Below are 10,546 nucleotides of genomic sequence, written 5' to 3' on the forward strand. Positions count from 1 at the left end.
GTTGTTCTTAATGTTTGTGACCCCACCCCCTTGTTATTGGTTGTTCTTAATGTTTGTGACCCCACCCCCTTGTTATTGGTTCTTCTTAATGTTTGTGACCCCACCCCCTTGTTATTGGTTGTTCTTAATGTTTGTGACCACACCCCCTTGTCATTGGTTCTTCTTAATGTTTGTGACCACACCCCCTTGTTATTGGTTGTTCTTAATGTTTGTGACCACACCCCCTTGTCATTGGTTCTTCTTAATGTTTGTGACCACACCCCCTTGTTATTGGTTGTTCTTAATGTTTGTGACCACACCCCCTTGTTATTGGTTGTTCTTAATGTTTGTGACCACACCCCCTTGTCATTGGTTCTTCTTAATGTTTGTGACCACACCCTCTTGTTATTGGTTCTTCTTAATGTTTGTGACCACACCCCCTTGTTATTGGTTGTTCTTAATGTTTGTGACCACACCCCCTTGTTATTGGTTGTTCTTAATGTTTGTGACCACACCCCCTTGTTATTGGTTCTTCTTAATGTTTGTGACCACACCCCCTTGTTATTGGTTGTTCTTAATGTTTGTGACCACACCCCCTTGTCATTGGTTCTTCTTAATGTTTGTGACCACACCCCCTTGTTATTGGTTCTTCTTAATGTTTGTGACCACACCCCCTTGTCATTGGTTCTTCTTAATGTTTGTGACCACACCCCCTTGTTATTGGTTGTTCTTAATGTTTGTGACCCCACCCCCTTGTTATTGGTTCTTCTTAATGTTTGTGACCACACCCTCTTGTTATTGGTTCTTCTTAATGTTTGTGACCACACCCCCTTGTTATTGGTTCTTCTTAATGTTTGTGACCACACCCCCTTGTTATTGGTTCTTCTTAATGTTTGTGACCCCACCCCCTTGTTATTGGTTCTTCTTAATGTTTGTGACCCCACCCCCTTGTTATTGGTTCCCGCTCTGAGCTTGTCTGCATACCAAATGGAACCCTATTTCCTTTATAGTGCACTGCTTTTGACAAGGGCCCATAGGTCCTATATGGTTCTGGTCAAAAGTAGTGCACTATATAGGGAATAGGGTGCCATTTGGAACACATTTCTTGTTTTGGCTCTCCCTGGGGATATCTGATTCTGAAATGAGTTTTTTACAATGAGATTCTGGAACCATTTTTAGGATGGACAGGAGATTCTCATCCTCAGAATAGTTCTAATGGTGTTCCTCTGTTCTCTGTTTTGTTCGTCAATGAAAAGAAAGAACTACAGAAGACAATAGCAGGTTAATATGCTTGTCTTCTCTGAGCATCTACTTGTGGGGATTTGAAACATGTCGAGTTGGTCTTTTAGTCACAATGATGTGCCTTGCTTTTTGTTGTTGTGTAAAACAACACACTGTAAAGAGGTCTCGCGATGCTTTCTAGGATGGAGGAAAGCTCAAACTGGTATCCTGGAATCTCTGGTGTAAAGAGGTCTCGTGATGCTTTCTAGGATGGAGGAAAGCCCAAACTGGTATCCTGGAATCTCTGGTGGTTGTTTATTCCCCGTCAGTGATGAAAAGCTGTCTGGGCTTAACCCGTAACCTCTGACCTCTGAGAGATCTGTGATGGATTTAATTTAGGTGGAAATATCTCAGCTTAGTGACTGGCCTCAGGCTTTAGACAGATGTTCTGTGGTGTGTGTGTGTAATCCAGTGTCAGTGTGTGTCTTGGATATGACATGAAAAGTGTCCGTTAAACCGTGATGTTGAACATGTATGGCTCATGTTATGGTGTTTTAGCTGAGCCATACAGTGTGTTATTATAAGAGGTTGACACAGCAATGAACCCCATACACTTCCCATATGTATCCTGACTCCCATATCTGCTTCTGCTACAGTATATGGTTAACTCCTTAACATATTGTTAACTCCCCTCCCTGACCAAGGCCCCACAGCATGATGCTGCCACCACCATGCTTCACTGTAGGGATGCTGCCAGGTTTCCTCCAGACGTGACGCTTGGCATTCATGCCAAAGAGTTACATATTGGTTTCATCAGACCAGAGAATTTTGTTTCTCATGGTCTGAGAGTCTTTAGGTGCCTTTTGGCAAACTCTAAGTGGGCTGTCATGTGCCTTTTACTGAGGAGTGGCTTCTGTCTGGCCACTCTACCATAAAGGCCTGATTGGTGGAGTGCTGCAGAGATGGTTGTCCTTCTGGAAGGTTCTCCCATCTCCACAGAGGAACTCTGGAGCTCTGTCAGAGTGATTATCGGGTTCTTGGTCACCTCCCTGACCAATGCCCTTCTCAACCGATTGCTCAGTTTGGCCGGGCGGTCAGCTCTAGGAAGAGTCTTGGTGGTTCTGAACTTATTCCATTTAAGAATAATGGAGGCCACTGTGTTCTTGAGGACCTTCAATGCTGCAGAAAGGTTTTGGTACCCTTCCCCAGATCTGTGCCTCGACAAAATCCTGTCTCTTACCTCTACGGACAATTCCTTTGACCTCATGGCTCGGTTTTTGCTGTGACATGCACTGTCAACTGTGGGACCTTATATAGACAGGTGTGTGCCTTTCCAAATCACATCCAATCAATTGAATTTACCACAGGTGGACTCCAATCAAGTTGTAGAAACTAAAGGATTATCAATGGAAACAGGACGCACCTGAGCTGAATTTCGAGTATCATAGCAAAGGGTCTGAATACTTAAGTAAATACGTTTTTTATTTTTTTTATTTTAATACATTTGCAAAAAAAAAAAAAAAATGTTTTATCTTTGTCATTACGTGGTATTGTGTGTAGATTGCTGAATTTAAAAAAAGATGTTATCAGTTTTAGAAGAAGACTAACGTAACAAAAAGTCGAAAAAGTCAAGGGGTCTGAATACAAATGCACTGTATACAAGAGTTGTCACAAATGGAACTGGGACTAGGCTATATGCCCTGACCTGGTAAAACCTCTGGGCCCCAGTTACATGCTATTTATCAGGTCATGTGGTGTGGAAACACTCCTGGCCCTGTAAGAGGAGGACGCATCCCAACAACCCCCTGTCTATGACTGCGTCTCAAAAGGCACCTTCATATCGGTAATAGCCAGGCTGGCATTTACATCGCTGGTCTATAGTTGATCAACTCTTGTATGACATAATGCTTTATTAAAGGTGGTCTGCCCACCACATCATAGCAACCCCTGTTTGTTAGACGGAGAATGTCAAGGCATGATTTCCCTTGATGCGAGTGGCAATCTTTTACGTTGACATTCTGGAGACAAATGAGCGTGATTCTGGATAATGGAATTCATTGCGGTCGTGTATGTACATTTTACACTGTGCCAAGTCTGAAACATGAGGTCTGGTGAATGAGCAGAACATGTATCTTGTAGATTGTCATTTAGTTCAGCGGTTGGCCCGTCTAGACGTAACCATGGTGATTGCATTTAGAATGCGGTTGGGTAAAGAATGTATTCTCCGTCTGGTTTCACTACCATCAACAACTATCATCATCTGACAGAATGGAAACATCTAGGGAATAGCATGTCACAGATGATCGTTGACGCTGTAACATGTGCCTGTTGAGATTGTATTGGAAGGCAGCAGTGCATTCAAAGGCACTTAAACTGGCTGCTTCATCGTAACAATAGCCTCGTGCCCCATAAAATAAAATGTTATATTTTAGTACAACACAACTGAAGGGTATTGATCGAAGACGTTTCTCTCGTAAGGATATTGGAATTATGAAGGGAACCTACTGCAGTGAAACAGAGAGATGGGAGCCTTTAAAGTGGAGTTATGAAGGGAACCTAATGCAGTGAAACAGAGAGATGGGAGCCTTTAAAGTGGAGTTATGAAGGGAACCTAATGCAGTGAAACAGAGAGATGGGATCCTTTAAAGTGGAGTTATGAAGGGAACCTAATGCAGTGAAACAGAGAGATGGGATCCTTTAAAGTGGAGTTATGAAGGGAACCTAATGCAGTGAAACTGAGAGATGGGAGCCTTTAAAGTGGAGTTATGAAGGGAACCTAATGCAGTGAAACTGAGAGATGGGAGCCTTTAAAGTGGAATTATGAAGGGAACCTAATGCAGTGAAACAGAGAGAAGGGAGCCATTTGTTGTAGGTGATTGTTTTCTAGTTCTTTGGCTACGTTGGTTGGTCTCTGATGGTGGATTGGTTTACATCATAAACATTGTGAAATTATGTCACAATGAGGTGATAGTAGGAGGAAAAGGAGGAGAAGAGATGGAGGGAACGAGGGAGGAAGAGGGGGAGAAGAGATGGAGGAGAAGAGATGGCGAGAACGAGGGAGGAAGAGGAGAAGAGATGGAGAAAACGAGGGAGGAAGAGAAGAGATGGGGGAAGGAGGAGGAAAAGAGATGGGGGAAGGAGGAGGAAAAGAGATGGGGGAAGGAGGAGGAAAAGAGATGGGGGAAGGAGGAGGAGAAGAGATAGAGGGAAAGGGGAGGAATCCTAAACTAGGTCCCTGGTTATATTACGTTACAGTATATATGCGTCCCAAATAGCATCCTATTCGCTACATAGTGCACTGTTTTTGAACAGAGCCCTATCGACCAATAGGGGGCCATTTGGGACGGGGCCCACCAGTGTATAATCCTGCCCTATTTTTTGCCTTTATGACCTCGTTATGAGCCAGGGATTTTCATCTCTGAAGTACACAACAAACGTCCAAAGGCTGCATCTGAAAAGGCACCCTATTCCATTAATAGTGCACTACTTTTAACCAGGGCCCATCTGAAATGGCACCCTATTCCCTTAATAGTGCACTACTTTTGACTAGGTGCAATTTGGGACGCCCTCAGACTTTCACAGAAATCACATTAGGTGATTTAATATTAACAAAGAGACAGGATTTCCTCTTACTCTCTGATTCAATCTGGTTCACTAGAACAGTCTAGGATGTTGCTTTAATCCAGACAAGGTCATGGTTATTCATTTATTTATGACAGCAAATGTGTGTATTCAAGCTAGTCCTGTGTTCATCTAATGTACTTTTCAATACTTGTTCCCTGAATATAGTAGTGACCTTGACCCAACACCTAGCGACCTAGCCAAGAGGTTCAGATCTCTTGGCGTTACAGCTATAGTAAGGTGCTGGGTTGACAATCTCAAGGTCCCAGGTTCAAGCCCTGGTCTGGACCGACTTCGCAAAAATATTGACAAGTATAATGGGATAGATTGGGCTGAGGTACATCCCATAATACATCGTGATCTGAGACATAGGGACTAGGCAGTGGTGTCAAAATACTTGAAAGTACTAGTACTTAAATTCTTTGGGGGGGTATCTGTACTTTACATTTATATATACTGTATATACATTATTTATTTATTATTATAAAAACATTTTTTAACCCTTTTGCGTCATATCCAAATGGTAGTTACAGTCTTGTCCCATCGCTGCAACTCCCGTGTGGACTCATGAGAGGTGAAAGGTCGAGAGCCATGCGTCCTCCTGCTTCTTGACACTTGGCACATTTAACCCGGAAGCCAGCCGCACCAATGTGTTGGAGGAAACACTGTCCAACTGGCAACCGGGTCAGCCTGCATGTGCCCGGCCCGCCACAGGACTCGCTAGAGCACTATGGGACAAGGACATCCCAAACCCTTACCTAACCCAGACGACGCTGAGACAATTTTGTGTCGCCTCAGGGGTTTCCAGGTCGTGGCCAGCTGCGACACAGCCTGGTATGGCACCAGGATATGTAGTAACGCAGCTAGCGATGCGATGCAGTGCCTTAGACCGCTGCGATGCAGTGCCTTAGACCGCTGCGATGCAGGGCCTTAGACCGCTGCGATGCAGTGCCTTAGACCGCTGCGATGCAGTGCCTTAGACCGCTGCGATGCAGTGCCTTAGACCGCTGCGATGCAGTGCCTTAGACCGCTGCGATGCAGTGCCTTAGACCGCTGCGATGCAGGGCCTTAGACCGCTGCGATGCAGTGCCTTAGACCGCTGCGATGCAGTGCCTTAGACCGCTGCGATGCAGTGCCTTAGACCGCTGCGATGCAGTGCCTTAGACCGCTGCGATGCAGTGCCTTAGACCGCTGCGATGCAGTGCCTTAGACCGCTGCGATGCAGTGCCTTAGACCGCTGCACTACTAGGGAGGCCTACTATTTATATTTTAGAAAAACTTTTACTTCACTACATTTCTAAATAAATGTATGTGCTTTTTACTCCATACATTTTCCCAGGACAGGAAAATAGTCCAATTCACACACTTATCAAGAGAACATCTCTGGTCATCCATCCTGGCTCTGATCTGACGGACTCACTAAGCACAAAGGCTTCGTTTGTAAATGAGGTCTGAGTGTTGGAGTGTGCCCCCTGGCTATCCGTAAATTAAAATAGTAGAAAATGGTGCAGTCTGGTTTGCTTAATATAAGGAATTTGAAATGATTTATACTTTTACTTTAACTTTTGATACTTAAGTATATTTTAGCAATTACATTTACCTGTGATACTTAAGTATATTTAAAAGCAAATACTTTTACTCAAGTAGTATTTTACTGGGTGACTATCCCTTTTTTTACGTGAGTCATTTTCTATTAAGGTATCTTTACTTTACAACTGGTTACTTTTTCCACCACTGGACCTAGATGAAAGGAGGTACATAAATTCAATTCGTTATCATCAGAACGTCTTTTTAAGATGAAGTATAATTAAAGAACTGGTCATTACAAAGATGATATAAGACATCTTTCCATGTGATAATATCATCAGACGAGACAGTTTTATTGGGTGAATGAATGTGGTCTTCGTCCTATTACTTGAGGTGTTGCATTGATATAACAGGACATGTGTGCTTGTGTTTCCAGAACGGCTGGTTAGACCTTGTAAGGTCTTGTCTGGGTAGGTGTAATACTCCTTAGTAACAGGCTTCTACTAAGTGAAATCATTCATGTCAAAGGGCTCTAAAGGGAAACGTATGTCATTGTGTGCACAGAAAGACAGGCCGCATGTGGAACAATCCTTAACTATATGACATGTATTCTACGCGCGCATACACACACACACACACACACACACACACACACACACACACACACACACACACACACACACACACACACACACACACACACACACACACACACACACACACACACACACACACACACGTTATGTTCTTCTATCCTTGTGGGGACCTAAAATGAATTTACATTCAAAATACTATTTTACCTAAACCTAACCACTAACCCCTAACCCTAATTTTAACCCTAACCTTAATTCTAACCCTAACCCTAATTCTAACCATAATTCTAAACCTAACCCTAATTCTAACCCTAACCCTAATTCTAACCCTAAACCTAACCCCTAATCTTAAAATAGCCTTTGTCCTCATGGGGATGTGGGAAATGTCCCCACGAGGGAGAATTTGCCTTGTTTTATTATCCTTGTGGGGAATTGTGGGGATTTTCAGTCCCCACAAGGATAGAAGAACAAGACCACACACACACACAAACACACACACACACACACACACACACACACACACACACACACACACACACACACACACACACACACACACACACACACACACACACACTTTTACATACTAATCATTTGACATACTATTTCATCATATACACTTGACATATTACATAACATTAAAAACACTGTCCTCGCACACACTGCTGAACCTGTGTAGATAGATGGCCTCACACTGCTGAACCTGTGTAGATAGATGGACTCACACTGCTGAACCTGTGTAGATAGATGGACTCACACTGCTGAACCTGTGTAGATAGATGGACTCACACTGCTGAACCTGTGTAGATAGATGGACTCACACTGCTGAACCTGTGTAGATAGATGGACTCACACTGCTGAACCTGTGTAGATAGATGGACTTACACTGCTGAACCTGTGTAGATAGATGGACTCACACTGCTGAACCTGTGTAGATAGATGGACTCACACTGCTGAACCTGTGTAGATAGATGGACTTACACTGCTGAACCTGTGTAGATAGATGGACTTACACTGCTGAACCTGTGTAGATAGATGGACTCACACTGCTGAACCTGTGTAGATAGATGGACTCACACTGCTGAACCTGTGTAGATAGATGACCTCACACTGCTGAACCTGTGTAGATAGATGGACTTACACTGCTGAACCTGTGTAGATAGATGGACTTACACTGCTGAACCTGTGTAGATAGATGGACTCACACTGCTGAACCTGTGTAGATAGATGGACTCACACTGCTGAACCTGTGTAGATAGATGACCTCACACTGCTGAACCTGTGTAGATAGATGGACTTACACTGCTGAACCTGTGTAGATAGATGGACTCACACTGCTGAACCTGTGTAGATAGATGGACTCACACTGCTGAACCTGTGTAGATAGATGGACTCACACTGCTGAACCTGTGTAGATAGATGGACTCACACTGCTGAACCTGTGTAGATAGATGGACTCACACTGCTGAACTTGTGTAGATAGATGGACTCACACTGCTGAACCTGTGTAGATAGATGGACTCACACTGCTGAACCTGTGTAGATAGATGTACTCACACTGCTGAACCTGTGTAGATAGATGACCTCACACTGCTGAACTTGTGTAGATAGATGGACTTACACTGCTGAACCTGTGTAGATAGATGGACTCACACTGCTGAACCTGTGTAGATAGATGTACTCACACTGCTGAACCTGTGTAGATAGATGGCCTCACACTGCTAAACCTGTGTAGATAGATGGACTCACACTGCTAAACCTGTGTAGATAGATGGACTCACACTGCTTAACCTGTGTAGATAGATGGACTCACACTGCTGAACCTGTGTAGATAGATGGACTCACAATGCTGAACCTGTGTAGACGGATGGACTCACACTGCTGAACCTGTGTAGATAGATGGACTCACACTGCTGAACTTGTGTAGATAGATGGACTTACACTGCTGAACCTGTGTAGATAGATGGACTCACACTGCTGAACCTGTGTAGATAGATGTACTCACACTGCTGAACCTGTGTAGATAGATGGCCTCACACTGCTAAACCTGTGTAGATAGATGGACTCACACTGCTAAACCTGTGTAGATAGATGGACTCACACTGCTGAACCTGTGTAGATAGATGGACTCACACTGCTGAACCTGTGTAGATAGATGGACTCACACTGCTGAACCTGTGTAGATAGATGGACTCACACTGCTAAACCTGTGTAGATAGATGGACTCACACTGCTGAACCTGTGTAGATAGATGGACTCACACTGCTGAACCTGTGTAGATAGATGGACTCACACTGCTGAACCTGTGTAGATAGATGGACTCACACTGCTGAACCTGTGTAGATAGATGGACTCACACTGCTGAACCTGTGTAGATAGATGGACTCACACTGCTGAACCTGTGTAGATAGATGGACTCACACTGCTGAACCTGTGTAGATGGATGGACTCACACTGCTGAACCTGTGTAGATAGATGGACTCACACTGCTGAACCTGTGTAGATAGATGGACTCACACTGCTGAACCTGTGTAGATAGATGGACTCACACTGCTGAACCTGTGTAGATAGATGGACTCACACTGCTGAACCTGTGTAGATAGATGGACTCACACTGCTGAACCTGTGTAGATGGATGACCTCACACTGCTGAACCTGTGTAGATAGATGACCTCACACTGCTGAACTTGTGTAGATAGATGGACTCACACTGCTGAACCTGTGTAGATGGACTCACTCACACTGCTGAACCTGTGTAGATAGATGGACTCACACTGCTGAATCTGTGTAGATAGATGGACTCACACTGCTGAACCTGTGTAGATAGATGGACTCACACTGACTCCCATTGTAATAATAAGAGCACCTTGCCTTTTCAGGTCCTGATGCACTTAAACAAGTCATGCAAGCTGCTGATGAAGATACAGACACACAGACACATTAACACACACACACACACACACACACACACACACACACACACACACACACACACACACACACACACACACACACACACACACACACACACACACACACACACACACACACACAACTGAACCTGTTAAAATGCTCTGTGAAAGAAGCTTTTAACAGAAGCCTCTGGTCCCGTCTGGCCCAACGGCACCGCTGTGTTGAAGAGTCTCTCTACATCCCCAATACACTCTATATAGAGTCTCTGGTCCCGTCTGGCCCAACGCCACTGCTGTGTTGAAGAGTCTCTCTACATCCCCAATACACTCTATATAGAGTCTCTGGTCCCGTCTGGCCCAACGCCACTGCTGTGTTGAACAAACACTGGGCTGCTTCCCAAATAGCAGCCTAGTCCCTACACAGCACACTATAGGCCTGCCCTTGGTCAATGGTAGTGCACTATATTGGGACTACAGTGTCATTTGGGAAGCAGTCCCTGTGTGTGTTAGCCTCAGTTTGACCCTGACAGACAAACACAGCCCAACGTACTAGTGTCCTACTGGGTCCCAAATGGTACCCTGGTCTAAAGTAGTGCACTATATAGGGAATAGGGCTCTGGTCAAAAGTAGTGCACTATATAGGGAATAGGGCCCTGGTCTAAAGTAGTGCACCACATAGGGAATAGGGCTCTG

The sequence above is a fragment of the Salvelinus namaycush genome, chromosome 8, assembly GCF_016432855.1.
Source record: "Salvelinus namaycush isolate Seneca chromosome 8, SaNama_1.0, whole genome shotgun sequence".
In the NCBI taxonomy this organism is placed as follows: Eukaryota; Metazoa; Chordata; class Actinopteri; order Salmoniformes; family Salmonidae; genus Salvelinus; species Salvelinus namaycush.